This window comes from Schistocerca nitens, chromosome 3 (genome assembly GCF_023898315.1).
Source record: "Schistocerca nitens isolate TAMUIC-IGC-003100 chromosome 3, iqSchNite1.1, whole genome shotgun sequence".
Classification (NCBI taxonomy): domain Eukaryota; kingdom Metazoa; phylum Arthropoda; class Insecta; order Orthoptera; family Acrididae; genus Schistocerca; species Schistocerca nitens.
Genome location: NC_064616.1, coordinates 211,050,057 through 211,069,682, shown reverse-complemented (window position 1 = coordinate 211,069,682; position 19,626 = coordinate 211,050,057). Strand labels below are relative to the sequence as shown.

General features: G+C 38.3%; 1 protein-coding gene across 8 annotated transcripts in view; it reads right to left on the bottom strand.

Moving 5' to 3' along the window:
• LOC126248162 (inositol hexakisphosphate and diphosphoinositol-pentakisphosphate kinase) overlaps positions 1-19,626 on the bottom strand; it is a 585,218-nt gene that overhangs the window by 75,988 nt on the left and 489,604 nt on the right. The gene's annotated exons all lie outside the window — the stretch shown is intronic.

Below are 19,626 nucleotides of genomic sequence, written 5' to 3'. Positions count from 1 at the left end.
CAAATTCTCCCTGATTCCAAGACATATAGTGTGGTATAAACCTGTTGTAAAATAGCTTCAATTTCTTAAACACAATCACTTTCTAGTTTTGTATAAGGTTTACATGTCAAAATCAGTCCAAGCATTGGAACATTATTATGTTTGTGGCAAATGGAATTTGGTAGCAAGATATAAAATTATATGATGAGGACTTGGGGAACATGTTACTATTATATCAATAAGAAGTGGCACATTTATGGATGTGAATACTGTGAAGATGAACCATTTACATGAAGATTAATCAATATTAATTACTATTAAAAATCTTGTTTGCAAAAAATAATGAAAACTGAGAAGAGATCCAAAAGTAAAAAACATGCTGGCACACAAAAATGGTAATTTGCCATCAAGTTAACCATTCTGAACTTCATTATTGAGCCTGAAAATTTTTGAACAAGGTAGTGATATGGGTAAAAAAGAAAACAAATCAGGAAAATTGGTGATATTGTGCTGATACACTTCCTGGAACAGTTTGCTAATCACAAATATAACGACACCCTTATTCAATAACTGATTTGAGCAAAACCACACCATAATTTTTTGCAGAACATTTTTCTCATGCAACTACCTCTACAGACAAAATTACTTTCCTACCCCCTCCCTCGCCCCCCCCCCCCCCCCCAAGCTTCCAAACTATATGAACTCCATTTTACTCTGTGTGTGTGTGTGTGTGTGTGTGTGTGTGTGTGTGTGTGTGTGTGTGTGGGCGTGTGTGTGGGCGTGTGTGTGTGTGAGAGAGAGAGAGAGAGAGAGAGAGAGAGAGAGAGAGAGAATTGTTCAAGTAATGAGATACTGAAGGGTTAGGGTCACTTTAGCCATATACCAGGCCAGCTGGTAAGGGAGGGTGGGGGGATTGCAAGTTCTGGCATTTGCCTTACAATGAATGGAAACCTCGCAAAAAAACTCAGTTAGGACTGCAGGTTACTTTCTGTGATGAGATATAACAGACAAAGACAGAAGTATATGAATGTGTATTAACCATGTACACACTCCATAATGCTGATGACTTGCTCAACATGTCAAATGTATGCTCTTTGACATAAAACCTGTCCAGTTGCTGGTCGCCACAGAGTCCGCATCCACATCAATCATGACAGCTGACAAATAACATGGGCATGGTGATAATTATCTAAGTCTGGCTATCTGCATAAACTGGAAACACTGTAGGCTGTGGCAGTTTCTGAAGAAAGTCTTGTCTGCTGTTCAACCTGTTGTGTGACATCTACTCCTCCTGCAGTCTAGTGGTAATCCACATATTGCCTAAATGCAACATCTGGCAATCGAGAGTACTCATAGCCTACATTTTTATAGAACCTTTCATTTGAATATGTAAGTTACGAGTGTAATGGCTACACCATAGCCATAACATATTTCACTTTCTAACATATATATAACAACACTTCTGTCGAATAACAATTTGCAATAGATTTTTTGACAGATTGACTGCCTCTGAATGCCATATGTGCCGGAGGCACTGCACTCCTCGCCATCTGTCAAAAGCCCTAGCTAACATTCATCACACTGGCTAGTATAAAATGCTTCACTGTTGCTGAATAATGCTCCAAAAAAATATCTATGACTTGCATTTCAGGCACAATAACAATGGAGGCAGACAATCCATTTCAATACACTGAGTATTGTTTTCCATTAATATGCAATATACAAGTATGGCTTAAAATTAATTATATAGTCTGTGATCCAATCAGAATACCTCACTACACTGTTACATGTTATTATTAGTGGTTTATATCTCATTTTTTTCTTTTAGAAGTGATTCTTCATGCAATTTTTTCTATCAGGAATTTGTATGACATTGTCAAGCCACAATGAGTGAGTAAGTGTAGTGTAGTGTAGTGTGTCTTACTGTCATTGTCTGAATCCTTACAGAAAATGTGTGCAATGAACTGTGTGAATATCTTGCAGTGCATGCTCTATAGCAACACAGAACACTACACTGTTTGAGGTCTCTGTATGGATTCATAGAGAATTCAAGACTAATTGAAAGTGCTACCAGTATTTGAAGTATTCAGTTAGATTTGAAATGATATAACTGCCAATTTTTGAAATTACCCAGATTGGAAGAAAGGCTCTAATGCTAGTGTAGGTGAACATCTACAGGGGTGCTTAGTTGTTATTACAGAGATTTAGCACAGAGGAACACTATTAATAAGTTTTTCCACTTCATAAATAATGCCCTTTCATGTGGGACCTACATGACAATCAAAACTCAAGTTAGTTACATTGATGGTTGAGCCAGGGCTCTTCAGAGACTTTTGTACAGTGCTGCAGCAAGCTATTCATAAAGCAGACATCTGTGACCATTAACAGAGCTTACTAAGCTGAGCTTTTGTGAAGACTAAATGTGTAAAAGTTTTCTTCAGAAATAGTAATGTATATAATTTTCCATCCTGGTTATAGTGTTCCCAAAAAACGAACAAATAAAACACTTTGTGTCTATGTGCAGTCTTGTGGCACATACAAATACGTTCACAATGTCATGAGAATGCAGAAGTATGTTGGTTTGTATGGAAGCATGAAGAAATAGAGTTAACTAAAAGAATCTATATCTATGTCACTTGTGATGAAGCAAGCTGGGATAATTTTAATTCCCCTCTTGTTTTGCCATCTGCCTCCTTAAATTAGTTTTGTTACTTTTAACTATTTACCATTATCATACGTGAATATAATCCGCATTTCCACAAAAGAGAAAGATTGGCCCTCAGTTTTAAGCAATATAACACCAGATGCAATTATGTGCTTAGTTTTATGTATGTAATTGATGTTCTAATTTATTTTGACTACTCGTAGTTACTATCTTTCATTATAGGGTGAAATCAGTGATTGTTTCATAACATAAATTCTATTGTTGACATATAAACAAATATAAATTCTGTACTAATTATAAATATTTGGAAGACGAGATGCTAGCAATCTTTAAGTATCTCATTGGCTCTAGTCAGAAACATGTTAGCAAATCCAGCCCTTCATTAATTCCAAAGTAATTAACAGTTTTGTCAAAAGTATTGCTTATATGATGATGATGAAGTTCATACTCCGTGACGGAGCTTAAGGGAACGATGCAGGAGACCCGGACCGCCATGCTAGGCAAGGTCCTAGTGGAGGTGGTTTGCCATTGCCTTCCTCCGACCATAATGGGGATGAAAGATGACGACGATGATGAAGATAACACAACAACACCCAGTCATCTGGAGGCAGGAAAAATCCCTGACCCCGCCGGGAATCACACCCAGGACCCCGTGTTTATTAATTTCACAATTTAAACAAATAATTTGGCATAACCCTCATAGTAGAAGAAACTGCTAAAAAGGAACCAATTTTTCGATGTATTCATTAATTTAAGATGTTAAGTTTTAATTGTAATTTCTGTAAATTTAACTTTGAATAATATGTAGTTTTAGTACCGATTACTGTGATGATATATAAGGGCCCGATTCTTGGTCACGAGACAGTCAGTCCACGGCCGGGTTACTGACAAGTAACTTGTGCTGGTTAGAACAACAACAATGCTTCAATTTAACTGTGAAATAAGTGTTAAACAATTAGGCCGTGTGTAAAAACAGTGACAGTGTGCTCCATATGTACCTGATTATTCTTCAAGAACTGTGAACTTTGTGGTTAGGTTTTACTGCTGGTAGCTGTTCAACAGTAAACTATCATAGCAGTCTGTGAAGTTTTGCCTGCAAACTATTAATAAGGCTTATGGAAAGTTTAAACAATAGTGCACTGGCCATATAACTATGTAGTATTGGGGGGTTGTGAACAGTGAAATTAAAGTACTGTGACACACAACTGTGAACCTGTCGGCTACATGATTTACAGTAGTCTGTGTAGGAATCCACAACCTGTTAAAATGTGTATTCTGACTCAAAATGTGACACTATTTGATACACCCTATTTCATAGAAAACTGTATCCACAGGAATTATTTTATCTGAGGCAGTTTGAAATAGCTTTATTTTCTGCATATAAATATCGAAAATGTAACCAATTTTCAGTTATTAGTATTGTACCTCATGTGCAGGCCCAATTTGGAAAGATAATGTGTGTAAGAACATGTTTGCAAAGTAAAAAGTGTACAAACGCAATGATGTATCAATATGCTCAATGATTTGGGGCTATGCCAACTATGTATGGTTGAATGATCTATTTAAAATACACAGTGCATGATGCTATGCAGTAGGAATAAGCTGTGAGAATAAGTATTTTACAGGAAAGAAATGAGTACATCTGTTTGTTTGCTAAAGCTGAAAAGATGGTATAATGTGGACACTTTTAACATGGCAAATTACGTGGTGGATGTTTTGATCTGTGGTCACATCGAATACCGCTAGAGTTTGAGCCTGAACTACGCTGTTAACAATACTCTGCTAAAATCAACAAGCAATTGCACGGCAGCCATTCCCAAATGCCTTGTGTTGTGTGTTGCTCATTGCTTTCTTTCTTAATTTTGAAATAAGTGAAATGACTAATCCTGGTCTATCATGGATTTCAATTACCACCCTTACAGCACCAAAAGAGATTGGCAATCCCTCTAACAATGTGTCAGTTCTGCTGTAGGCCGTGCCCTCCTAAAAGGATGCAGGGCTTGTTTCCGTACACTGCTCCTCTCCTGTCTGGCAGTCAGAATTTTGGTTTGTTTACACTCATGGCCATCTGCCACTGTAGCATATAGTGCCCGCACTCTGTGCTATAATGGCTGGAAAATGAAATCTGTAGCTTTTTACGACTATGCCAAAATCTTTCCCCTAACATAAAACCGTAAGTTCGATTTTACTTCCATCCTAAGTACCTTGTCAGTTCAATCTGTAGCATTGTCAAGCATCAGTCACACGGCTATGAACACCCACAAAAGGTTGAAATTAATAATCTGCTAATTTTTTTAATCATCAAATTCGGAAGAAAAAGACAAGTAATATACAGAAACACCTTGATTTGGTGACACATTCACTTCACTGGCAGGAAAATGCTGCTGCTTTTCAACACAACAATCATTCTTCATATCTTAAATACTGCAATATGAAGAAAATGCAATCAATATCTGAACAAAAAAGTGTTGAAGACTTTGCAAAAGCAAACAGTTCAGTCAGAAAGTTTCCAATCAGCACATTTTTTAAAAGTCTGTTTCAAAGGACTAAGTGTTTTTTCATCTTCACTCATGTAGCGGGACAAACTTTTATATTAATGCAGCTGATCAAAACACAGCAGAAGCGAATTTTCCCAAAAATAGATGCTACATTTTCTGGTCCCTAGTTATGAGACTCAGCGACCAGTATTGCAATAAGAGGTACCTGCTCCCAGCAGTGAGTCATTTGGTCATTGGTTCCGCACATGTCTTGCAACAGGAGGTCAGTGTAAATTGTCAGTGCATTGTGGTGTAGACAAATGTACCCAAAGTTTATATTTATGCTAGAAAAAATTCTTTAACAACATCTGAAGAAAATTTTTACAAATTTAGTCTTCTCGTAAGCATGACTAATTAAGCTCTGTTAATTATCACAGATGTCTGCTTTATGAATACCATGATACATCACTGTACAAGAGTCTCTGAAGACCTGTAACTCTACCACTGGTGTGACTAGTTTGAGTTTTGATTGGCATGTAGGACCCACATATCAAGGGATTACTCATGAAGTCAACATACTATTAATATTGTCCTCCTGTGCTAAATCTCAGTAACAGTAATTAAGCACCCCTACAGATGTTCGCCTAGACCAGCATTAGCACCTTTCTTTCAATCTGGGTAGCTTCAAAAATGGGCAATGATGTCATTTTAACTCTAACTGAATACTTTAAATACCAGTAGCACTTTCAATCAGTGTTAAGTTCTCTATGAATCCATACATGGACCTTAAACCGTGTAGTGTGCCTGTCTTGCTATAGAGCATGCACTGAAAGGTATTCAAACAGTTTATCACACATATTTATCATAAGGAATCAAATAATGAAAGTAAAACACACTACAGCTCAGTTACTCACTGTGGCTTCATGAAATCATGCTGTAGTGCTGTGACCCAGTCTTTGGTTGTAAAATTATTAGACTTCAACAAAAGTACCAAAAAGTAGTAGGGACGTGCCTTAGAGCGTTGCTTTAAGAGCCACAGTTTGGTAGGTGCAAGTGTAGTGACATGTGGGTAACAATAACAGATGTGCCAGAGGATTGTACAGTAAGGATAGCCGAGCTCTGTGGGAAGTGGAGTTGCACTGCCGTAACTGTGTAGCAAATGGGGTGGTATCACCACACCAGAGCATGTCTTTTGTTTTCACAAAGGTGACAAGGTGCCTGGTTTCAGTGAAACAACATCAGTGCCACCTAACTACAGTCTGAGGATAGCGAGTTGTACCCAGCATACCACTGTCTTCACATTCTGTTGCGGTGACAACAGTAGGGTGAGGGGCCACACGGCCTACGTGATGCCGAGGGAAGCACTGTATATCAGTATCCTCATGCCGCAAGCTCAGTTGCGTGTGGAGGCAAGGGGCCATACCGTAACCTACGCAGGCTGCTGGTCGCAGAAATGCAAGGTGTCAGGCAGAAGCTGCCATCCGTTCATTGTCCCCAGCCAGGATCAACCAGCAGAGGCTTGCCTGCCTCAATGTGCCATGTACTGAGATCAATAAGTTCTTCATAACTGTTAACAGCGTTTGCCTCAGGTTCCACAGTCTCTCACCATCATTCACTCATCCTCCAGTGTGCCCAGCATGCTACAATGAATTCCTGATGAAAATATTGCATGAAGAATCACTCCTAAAAGGAAAAGAAATGAGATATAAATAATTGACAATAACATTAAACTATATAATAAGGTATTCTGATTGAATCACAAACTATGTAATTGATTTTCAGTCATACCTACACCTTGCACATTAAATGTAATACAATACTCAATGTATTTGGCCCTTTTGACAGGTGACAAAATGCTGGGCTGTGACTGCAGCCACTACCGCTTCCCAGCCAATGGGTCCCAAACGGTTCTGGTGCATCCATTGTTAAAAGGTAGTCACTTTGCCAACAACTCTGTCACAAAAATGTTATTGGATGGAACTGGTGTTATCAATGTGTCAGAAAGTGAAGTATGTTCTGGCTGTGCAACCCTTACACTCCAGACCTCCATATTCAAACAAAATGCATTATAAAAATTTACACAACAAGTGGTCTCACTCACCAGATGCATTTAGACGACGCATGGATTAGCACTACACCCCAGGTCTAGACGTCGCATAAAAGCTCAAACAAAAGACAAAACTTCCATCAGAAACTGCCACAGCCAATAGTGTTGCCAGTCTGTGCAGACAGCCAGACTTAGAGAGTTCTCAGTGTGCCCATGTTATTTGTCCCACATCACAATCAGAGGTGACTTAGACTCTGTGGTGGTCAGTCACTGGGAAGGTTTTTTGTCAAAGAATGCATCTTTCCTGAGAGAGTCCTATATTTTTCCTTCAGAAAAGGAAGTAGGTTTCTCTCTGACAACCCTTTAACTTATCATTCTTTTGTTGTTAACTGCTGAAGGCAGAGTTTTGTCTTCTTCATGTCATTTTCTACATTTCTGTTGCCCATAGTTTTGTCATTAATTCCTAGCTTTTCCACTGTCTCCCGTCCACGATTTCATTTGCCATTTGATGCAGATAATGCTTAAATGTATCCGATTTCATTTTGGGAGGAAGTACAAGTCTTTCTCATTTTCTCTCTTATCCTGAAATATAAAAAATACTTTAGTACACTTATTTGTGAAGTCTTTGCCCACCCATACAGATGAATACTTAATACACTAGTTCACAACCCAGACCTAGATCAAATCCACATAGCAGCTTAATGATCATTAGTTGGGTTTGTTTGTGTGTTTGTTTTCTTCACTAATATCAAAAACAATTTACATTGTATGGATTTGGTCATTGAAAACACTGAAAAAATCAATAGCTTAAAATTAATTTCTTACATAACAACTGACATTGAATTTTCTTTTAATCTAATTACATTTGTTTTTTAGTCTTAAATGCTTATGATTTCTATATATATTATAATAAAGCACTTCTTATATTATGTAACCTGTTTTAATTTATGTATTACATCACCATATAAAAAGTTTTATTTTGTAAATAATCTTTTAGTTTTATATGTTATGGAAATTTAGTATATAATTCTATGGCACTTTACAATAAATTCTGCTGAGTTTTAACATAATTTTTTTCTGTCCAGATGAAAATTACAGCTGTTTCATAATCATGCACTAAACAATTTTTAACATAGTAGTAAATACATCTTTACATACATGACACCAAAAAATATATTCACAAGGAACAGTTAAGATTTCCACCAAGTTTGATACAGCGAGCCATACTGCCACTGTGGGTCATTATACACATTGCTCTTTTCTGCAGTGTTAATATAGCTTGAATGTTTTTCCTATTCACTCCCCCAAAAAATATGCCATGACTAATAACAGAATGAATACAAGTAAAATATACTGATATGTTACATGAAATATTGCATACTGATGAAAGAATTTGGAGGGGAAAGTATGCTGTAGAGATTCTGTTACTAAGTATTTTTACATGCTCTACCCACTTTAATTGACAGTCAAACATGCATTCCAAGAAATTTTGTGCTTTCTATACATTGTGAGTGTCCATCATTTATTTTCAGGTTATTGTGATCTTGTTTTTTGTTTAAGTAGAAGTTCACAGTACTTGTTTTCTTTACATGAAATGTGACTTTATTGTTAGTTGTCCACTTATATAAACTGATAAGCATTTCTTCAGCTTTCTCTCTTACTACATTTGACGACTTGACAGTGATCAGTATGTTAGAGGCATCTGCAAACAATGCTGTTTGCCCGTGCTTGATACTTTGTGGGAAATTATCAGTGTATATTAGGAGCAGTACTGGACCAAGCACATTACCCTGCAGTATGCCTCTGTTTATATATTTAGGGTCAGAAGTATGTTGTGTATGGTCCACTGTGCCAAACACTTCAGTTAGATTGAGAGATATATCTTTTGTACAGTTTCCTTTATCCAATGATTCTAGGGCTTGTTTTGTGAGATACGCTGTTGCTGATCCAGTGCCTATCCTTGACTGAAAATCAAACTGGTGACTGGAAGGAGTTTATGTTTATTTAAATATAGTTCATAAGTCTATCTTTCACAACAGTTTCTATTATTGTTGCAAAACAACAGAATGATGAGGGTGATCTATAATTTTTTGTGTTTTCAGTATCATCCTTTGTGAAGAGAGGCAGTAATTTAGCATATTTTAAGTAGTCAGGAAAGCAACCCTGACTAACGGTGATATTAGGCTCTCAATACAGTCCTTTATCAGATAACTTGGTACTTCATCCAAACCTGCTGAAATTTTTGGTTTACAAACTGTTTTGTTGACTTCATCCTTTGTTGTAGGCACTAATGGCACTCTATGTCGTATGCATTTATTTACTTTTTTGACATAAGGGGCTGTTTGAAATATTTACAGTAATTTTGTTTTCGTGCTGCTAAAGTAGTTGTTTATATAGTTTGCCAAACATTTTGGTTCAAATGGCTCTGAGCACTATGGGACTTAACATCTGAGATCATCAGTCGCCTAGAACTTAGAACTACTTATACCTAACTAACCTAAGGACATCACACACATCCATGCCCGAGGCAGGATTTGAACCTGCGACCGTAGTGGTCGCGCGGTTCCGGACTGAAGCACCTAGAACAGCTTGGTCACCACGGCGGGCAAACCTTTCGGATTTTTTATTAGAGACCATTTGTCTTTTATTTTTATGTTTAACTGATTCATCATTCTGCTAACAATTTCCAGCTTTACAATCTTCCATACTGGTTTGTTTTTGTTTTTTGCAGATAGTATCAGTTTGGAATTATGAGACCACTTTGCTGCAAACAACACTTTCCTGTATGTTTGCCTATACTGTTTATAGAAGTGTGAGAAAGATGGATTAGACTGGCTGTCTTTTATGAAACTGAGATACTTCAGTGTTTGGGAGGATTTTTTTATACCTATGTCACCTATACATTTTGTTCCACTTTGATTATGGACATAATACTTTACAAAAAGTCTCTTCAAATTGTAGTTTGAACAGAGTTATTTATTTTTTTGAATTTTTCATTTGTATCTACCTCTGTGTATACTACTCCCCATGCTTGATGTGCTCTTGACAAACTTGTGCTGTTTTGGTTTAGAATATATTCATCTGCAGATATGCATTTGCTTTGTTTTTACTGTATCCACTTTCATATTTACAATTTGACTGAAGTGGTCAGATAATCCTAGATCTGCTATACCCACACTACAGTTTTCTTTGTCTAAATCTATTAATACATAGTCAACAGTTATAATTGATTGGTTTCTTATTTTTGTTGCACTGTTAACTATTGACACTAAATTGAAACTGAGCAATGCTTCTTAATAATAAGTCACAGGTAGCATTAGAATTCACTGTATTTATATTTAGGATGTTGCCCTTTGGTGTTTCTGTCATGTCAAGAACTTTATTTAGTTTAGATAAAAACCATATTCGTATCTCCTCTAAGAGATCTATATAAACATAGAATAGTAAGTTTTCTACACTCATATTGGCCCCTTAATTGTACTGCTGCCAACCCAAAATGTTTCTCTTCACTGACTGCACACAGATTATTTCTGACATTAATTGGGTAATTTTGTTTCTCAAACAATGGAAACTCCAGGCAGGAATATCAACAGTGCAGGGAAAGACAGATTGCTATTTACCACAAAGAAGACATGTCAAGTTGCAGACAGCCACACTTAAAATACACTTACATTCTTTATGGTAAGTAGCAATCTATCTTTTCCTACACTGTTAATTTTGTTTCTCATAATTGTTAACTTTGTTTCTCATAAATACAACCACCTTCACACCTTGTAGATGTTCTGTTGTATGCACATGCTAAATTGTGATACTTTAAGAGCACATGATTAATTTGCGACTCTCTTCACCAATGTTATGTGATACAAAAACACAGCTATCTATATGCTCTGGATCAACGTCTAGCTGTTGCACTTTATTTGTTAAACACTGAATATTTTGGTGAACAACTGTTAATTTACTACTACTAAATTTCGTGTTTCCCCCCAAAAGAAATTTTTGAGTTATCAACCCCTTCGGACCATATCAGTTTCCCTTATTTTTTGTTATTTTACATATTTCCAGAAGCAATTCAGTAAACGTCATTGTATCTAGTCTATTTAAGTGCACACCATCTCTTCCCAGATATTTGTAACTTAGAAATTTATTAGGGTCTATGAATACTGCTCCAAGTTTGTGGCACTGTTCCCAAATGCTATTGTTTATTTCATCTGAGTAAGCATTACTCAATGATCTTGTGTGTAACATTCCACTGATTACCAAACATGAGCTTGTGTACACACTTTTGGCTGAGCAAATTATATTTTGTATTTTGTTTATTATTTCTATCTGGCTGCTGCTTCGGATAGAGTTAGTACCAGCATAAATTATAACCCTATGAAATTTTTCTTATGGTCATTATTATTATTTTTGAGGTTGGTTTATTTTGTGTTAATGATATACTTAAAATTTCTGCTCACTTGCTGAGATTGGATGCTAGGGTGAACATCGATATCACAATTCAGAGCTGCTACATTGCTCAATATGGAGACATGAATAACAAGAAATTAGGCCTGCTTTGTGAGATCACTTTCACATTTGTGCTTTTCCAACTATATTTATTTACAGACTAGTTGAGGTACCCTGTTTCACTCAGGTAGATGGTATGAGATTGTGTGGTAGTTGGAATAAAAGTATGAACTCTTTATAAAGTATAATAGGTAAAAATTTTTATTGAAAACATATTCTAAACATTTATAATACTTGTTACGTGAAATGCTTCATTTGTTAGGTCCGCACTTCTTGTAGGGTGATCTTTTCAAGGCGTTTCTTGTAAGGTGATATTTGCGTGGCTTATTTGAGTTCACAGTCTTTTATTGTGAGATAGTGTCACAATTCTTGAGTCTTTAATCTGTTCATTTCATTGTTCTTCAGTTTATCTGCTTCTAATGGTGTTCATTCTCATTTGTTGGGAACTTAAACGTGCTTCATGCTCTTTGTCTATTTCATTTTTTCACTTTTTTTTGTTTTCATCATTTTGCTTCAGAATTGGTAAGGTCTCCTCCTCGTTTATGTTTGGGCATTGTCTAAAATATAAATCAGCAAAATTAATAGTAAACACGATGCAGTCTTGTGGCACATGCAACGTAGTTAGTTAGCTCTCTCTATCTCTTTTTCATTGAGGTACATAGTGCGTTGCTGTAGAACAGGTAGAGAAGCTTTCTGAGGTACCTTAACTTTACAGCAAGATCCTTCCACCACATAGTTTCTTCTACTTTTCCAAACATCATCACTGTTGCATTTCCTTTGGTTACTGCCCACATGAAGTTATTCAATTTGTGTTATGTTCCTTGATACATACTGACACAAATGTATGCACCAGTTATAGCTTAAGGACTATTGCAGATATAGTAAGCATTATTATCCATCACACAGTCACTCTTTGTATTTTTTCACAGCCACCAAATCTTCTTACCATTATTAAACTATGCTTCAGACAAAAAATTCTTGGCTAGAACACAAACACATCAGAGTTTTATTGTGTGCAACTGTAAGGTGTGAAAATTCTTATTTAAATATAAAATAGTGTTAACTGATCTATTCTCATTTCCTTTGCATCACAAACTTTATGAGCATATTTCTGCCTCCAGCACAAGCAATTTCAGGAGCCAAACAGTGACATGTTAGACCAATATTACCCACTTCTTTAAAGTTTGCAAAGGCTTCAGTAAGTAGAGTAGTACTTTTCTGTACAAGAGGTAGTCAGAAATTTTTTATTATCATATAAAAAAGTTACATAGTAAATTTTTTTGTTCAGTTTCAATTGCAAGTCAGCCCCAAGTCACATGTAACTTTTTCTTTATACTGACATGTTACTCTCGACTAATACGAGCAGCTTCAGAAATTATGTAGCCAAACGCCACAAATTACAAATACCAGTCCATGTACAGTGCCACCACCATACAATAATACACAGTATTATTTTTGTAACATGTGGTTCTCAGCTACTTGATTTCTAAAGATGTTTAGGTCTGTCGCATGAAACATGCCAAAATAAATAAGAAGTTACATGTGATTTGCAGTTGCTCTGCAATTTTCATTTCTAATGGTCATTGTTCCCCCACAGACAATGACTGCACTCTCTAAATTATTCATGTGTGTCTGAAGTCTTGGTACACACTGAAACCCACATGCCACAATACCATAGCACGCTGCTAGAGGAGCCAAAAGCAAACGGTGGAGATCATTGATAAAGTAGGGTATTGTGTGGTAATTTTTTTTTCTACATTTGAAAGGCAACAACACTGCAATAATCAATACTGAGATGATGGAAGTTGTAGTGGACTGTTAGGGCAGCCAGTCCACAGTGAAGTAGCCGTAAGGGCACACGTACACACACGCCGACTGGCGCGAAGTCTGGAACAGGATTCATAGTGAATGTGATAAAGAAAAGAACGTAGCTACTAGAACACTTAACTTTTATATCGTCCTTTGGTATACAGCAATCTTGATGAGACAAGTGAGACTATCTTGAGATACATGCAATGGTACAAATGGCGCCTTGCTAGGTCGTAGCCATGGACTTAGCTGAAGGCTATTCTAACTGTCTCTCGGCAAATGAGAGAAAGGCTTCGTCCGTGTAGTCGCTAGCAATGTCGTCCGTACAACTGGGGCGAGTGCTAGTCAGTCTCTCGAGACCTGCCTTGTGGTGGCGCTCGGTCTGCGATCCTGACAGTGGCGACACGCGGGTCCGACATGTACTAATGGACCGCGGCCGATTTAAGCTACCACCTAGCAAGTGTGGTGTCTGGCGGTGACACCACAGAAGTGTAAACTTATTGAAGCTCTATCTCTCTCTTCTCGCTGGTTGGCACCCAACACTGATAATTCTTTTTCGATAAATGCTGAGGTGACTTGAACACAAACCAGACAAGATACAATTTTTTTTATTGGTGACTTGATCAGATGAATTTGAAGCATATGCTGCCACTTGTGGAAGTCCTTTTTCACAAAAAACATTTGTCATCATTTGTTAATTTCCTCTGAATTTCATTGCTTATTATAGTTCCATAAAATTGTATATAGCATTGAATTTATCTTGAGGTTCATGTCTTACTCAGTCATATGATTTTTCCCACTCATATATATTACTCCGATTCATATATATATATATATATATATATATATATATATATATATATATATATATATATATATGTTTACATAATAGCTAAAGCATCTTTGTTTTCATCAGGCTTTTGGTACATCAGAATCATCTGCAGTATTATCTGCTTCCATTTAAGAGGTGCAAATGAACAAAGTACATTTATAAATTTCGAACTTTCCAACTTCTTAAAACTATCAAACCAGAATAATCTTGACGATCCAACCCAAGGTTACGTCTAGAGGTAGTATCATGTGTGTTGTAATGTGTCTGCATAACCAGCTTAGTGTTGACCTAGATGAGTGTGGAGAAATTGCGTAAAAAACCACACTCAGGCTGGCTGGAAAAAGCAATTTGAAGCAACGGGGAATCAAACCAAGATGGTTCGTACCTTCCCAAATCTGACACACAGACACATTTTTAAAATAATACCTCAAAACTGCTCAGCTGAATGAGATAATAACATCCTGTATCCATTTTCAAATAAGCTGAGCGTATATTCGCTCAATGTTACTATGAGCACAAATATATTTCAGTTAATTAGCTTACGGGAAAGTTATAATTGTGTAACATTGGGTTTCCCCAGATTGATTCCGATTTTGAGGGTGTCCAGAGATGTACTAGATTTTTATTCAACTGTCCTTGGTAATCCTGGACCTTTTTAAATGTCTGGGGAAATTAAGCTGATTAGAGGACCAGAAGATTCTTCAATTTAGTCCATTAAAAATACAGAGGCAAGAACACTTGGACACCATTCTATACACTTAAAGGTCATTACAAATGATCTTCACCACTTTGATCACGTATATTTCAGAAATGCTGTTTGTGGCATAAGGTTCACACACATGTAAAGCTGTTGGTACAGTGTGTGAAATGGTTAGTACAGACCAGATCTGACACCCAGGTGCTGCAAAACCACATTACACTATTTTCTTTGGGCAGGATCTCCAGGAACTCTGAGCTCCCTCCACTGCAGCAACGAGGACACACTAGTTCGGACATGGCACTGTAATATCCCTTAGATATCTTGTGAAATGATTTATCCCGTATTAGGGGCTCATTTCACCTGTATTGGTATGCTGCTAATGAAGTATTTTCCCAAGCAAGCAGTTTATGGAGCAGACAAAACACAGTTTGTTGTAGAAGCTACACATGCATTGTTGATGTCTAGAGTGAACTGTGATGAAACATGAATGTCTTCATATGCTGTTGAAGAATACAGACATGCTGGAGAAAATTTACAGCACTGACAAATACTGTATTTCTGCCTGCACTCCTTCATCTGATACAAATAAAGTTTAAATTAATGTACTTTTTTTAACAAATTAAAGTGATAGTTTGCACTTACTAAATTTGACTAAGACTTTCTTGCAGTATCAAAATTTTTTAATGTATCCCAAAATTGGGCCTATAAAATATGGTCACCTTAACACTACAAACTCTGTTAAGCGGCTTCTAGCACCTTAGGTGTGTCTGAACACTATACCACAACCTGCACATTTCTACCTCTCCCCATTTCTGAAATATATATGATCAAAGTTGTAAAGATTATTTTGGAATGCCCTACATTTTCAATTCTGGTTTATGGAGACAATGAGAAGCTGCCGACAATTGGCAATCGCATGCACTGCAATGCCATCGGGCGACTGAATGTTTTAAACATCACTTAACTTTTATTAATGAGCTGTACTGAAACTGACTTAATTTGCATTCATACTCTTTACTGCAAATGACTTCCATGTTTGAACATGAACATATCTACACTCCTGGAAATGGAAAAAAGAAGACATTGACACCGGTGTGTCAGACCCACCATACTTGCTCCGGACACTGCAAGAGGGCTGTACAAGCAATGATCACACGCACGGCACAGCGGACACACCAGGAACCGCGGTGTTGGCCGTCGAATGGCGCTAGCTGCGCAGCATTTGTGCACCGCCGCCGTCAGTGTCAGCCAGTTTGCCGTGGCATACGGAGCTCCATCGCAGTCTTTAACACTGGTAGCATGCCACGACAGCGTGGACGTGAACCGTATGTGCAGTTGACGGACTTTGAGCGAGGGCGTATAGTGGGCATGCGGGAGGCCGGGTGGACGTACCGCCAAATTGCTCAACACGTGGGGCGTGAGGTCTCCACAGTACATCGATGTTGTCGCCAGTGGTCGGCGGAAGGTGCACGTGCCCGTCGACCTGGGACCGGACCGCAGCGACGCACGGATGCACGCCAAGACCGTAGGATCCTACGCAGTGCCGTAGGGGACCGCACCGCCACTTCCCAGCAAATTAGAGACACTGTTGCTCCTGGGGTATCGGCGAGGACCATTCGCAACCGTCTCCATGAAGCTGGGCTACGGTCCCGCACACCGTTAGGCCGTCTTCCGCTCACGCCCCAACATCGTGCAGCCCACCTCCAGTGGTGTCGCGACAGGCGTGAATGGAGGGACGAATGGAGACGTGTCGTCTTCAGCGATGAGAGTCGCTTCTGCCTTGGTGCCAATGATGGTCGTATGCGTGTTTGGCGCCGTGCAGGTGAGCGCCACAATCAGGACTGCATACGACCGAGGCACACAGGGCCAACACCCGGCATCATGGTTTGGGGAGCGATCTCCTACACTGGCCGTACACCACTGGTGATCGTCGAGGGGACACTGAATAGTGCACGGTACATCCAAACCGTCATCGAACCCATCGTTCTACCATTCCTAGACCGGCAAGGGAACTTGCTGTTCCAACAGGACAATGCACGTCCGCATGTATCCCGTGCCACCCAACGTGCTCTAGAAGGTGTAAGTCAACTACCCTGGCCAGCAAGATCTCCGGATCTGTCCCCCATTGAGCATGTTTGGGACTGGATGAAGCGTCGTCTCACGCGGTCTGCACGTCCAGCACGAACGCTGGTCCAACTGAGGCGCCAGGTGGAAATGGCATGGCAAGCCGTTCCACAGGACTACATCCAGCATCTCTACGATCGTCTCCATGGGAGAATAGCAGCCTGCATTGCTGCAAAAGGTGGATATACACTGTACTAGTGCCGACATTGTGCATGCTCTGTTGCCTGTGTCTATGTGCCTGTGGTTCTGTCAGTGTGTTCATGTGATGTATCTGACCCCAGGAATGTGTCAATAAAGTTTCCCCTTCCTGGGACAATGAATTCACGGTGTTCTTATTTCAATTTCCAGGAGTGTATAATGCTCTCTCACAAATCCTTGTAAATCTCATGTGTAATTTGTCTCTACCGATTGGCAGGAGGCACTCTGGTGTTTTCAATACTGAAATGCAATGAGGAAACATTCCCCCTCTCAAGTTACCCCTGCTCCATGGGGTGCGTGTGTGAATAATTAGATTTGTCCCACTAGTTACATGTTAATGGCACATAGAACAACTAGACCCACACCAATATAGGAATAAGTTTTAAATGGTGAAAATAAAAATTACTCCATTCAGCACATAATTAAATGAATGAGTATAATGCTTATCTTATCTTATCTTATCTTATCTTAACTTTGGCATACCCCATGAGATATGTTTTCACTTACTCCTGGGAGTAGGGCTATCCTCTGGCAGTGTAATGTGGACTGCTTTAGTTCAACTAATGAAAGTACTGCAGGCTGGTTTCACTTAGAAGAATGAATGAATAGTTTACTGAGCTAAAATACCAATGAGTGGTTTCTCTCGAAAGAATGAATACACGGTTCAACTGACAGAAAAACAACTGACTGTTGTCATTTGAAAAGAAAGAATAAACAATCCAACCAATATTCAAAGCTACAAAGATGTCAAATGTTTCAATTTGGTTGCATCCATAGAGTGCTTTCACTCAAAAAAAGGAAATGATTAATAATCCAACTGAAACGTTAAACTACAAACAACTGACTCGACTGTTTTCATTCGGTTGCTCCCACAGATTGGTTGCATTCAAAATAATGAATGAGAAGTCCGACCAACTGAATGATTGTTTTCATTCAGTCGCTCCCACAGACTGGTTTCACTAGAAAGAATGTATGAGTAGTCGAGCCGACGACATCGATTGAATCCATTCAGTTGTTCCCATTGACTGGTTTCACTGAAAAGAATGGGTAAATAATACAACCAATAGGTAAAAACTATAACTGAATGACATGACAGTTTTGCAACATTCGAATGAATTGATTGTTTTCATTCGATTGTTCCCACCGCTAGTTGGAGGCCACTAAGGTGAAGCATTGTGGGGAAGTGACGTGCTTCATTCTCTGTGACGATGCCCCAACTCATTCCGCACAGGACAGACAGCTTATTTGTGCTATCAAATTCTGTATTCCCCCTCCCTCTAATTCTCATGCCATGGCACCCAGTGACTTGTTCCTCTTTCCTCAACTGACGAAACCACAGTGTGAGATTCATTTTCAGAATGACACAGATGATTTTTAAGCGAGAACATTTTCTGAACAGTCAAAAAACACACTTTGAGAAGTAAGGTCTCCACCAAGTCATTTATCATTGGAAACAGTGTCACCTATAATGGTGAATATGTAGATAGGAACTAACCTGATCAACAAGTTTCACTGTTGAATTCAATTTGTTGAGGTAATAATTATAACTTTATTACTACCCCTCATAACTGCTGGGTTCAGTCAGTGTGATAATACTTCAGAATCAGCCTGTTCATATTTGAAAGTGGTTTCTGCTGTTTGTATGGAAGATGTATGCATATGGATGTCCCCCCCCCCCCACTCCCCACTCCCCCCCCCCCTCCCCCCCGTTTCTCTTTAGTTAAAAACTCCTAATCCAGAGATGGGCTAAAATTACTGAAATAGATGACATTATATGGCTGCCTAACTTTTGTAGTCCCCCCCCCCCCAAGTGGCTGTGTACCATTAGAATATATGTGCTTCTGTATAAAGCTTACTTTCTGCTCAGATATAATCTGTTGTTTTCTATTCTTTGTCTCATATGTTTTAGTAATTTAGCCATCCAAATTCATTGAACTGCAGACAATCAAGAAATAGAGTTATCAAACTCAGTTAGTTGAATGAACACAGTGTTTAAAATAATAGTGGATATTCAGAATAAAACAGATAGGAATCATTCTGAACAATGCCAGAAGAAATCTTTACATTAACACTTCCTGAATAGTATTCTTATAAATATTACTCAGAAATTCCTGAACAATTAGCACACCAACTAGGTTTTCGAAGAGATTTTCCTGTGCCATCTGGCTTACCTGTAACAAAATTCTCACCTAAAATATCGAATAGCACTACTTTCATTTAAAAAACAATCCACACTGCTAAACTATACATTAAATGAATGTCTGCAAGTTCCTGTAATGTGTAATTCTC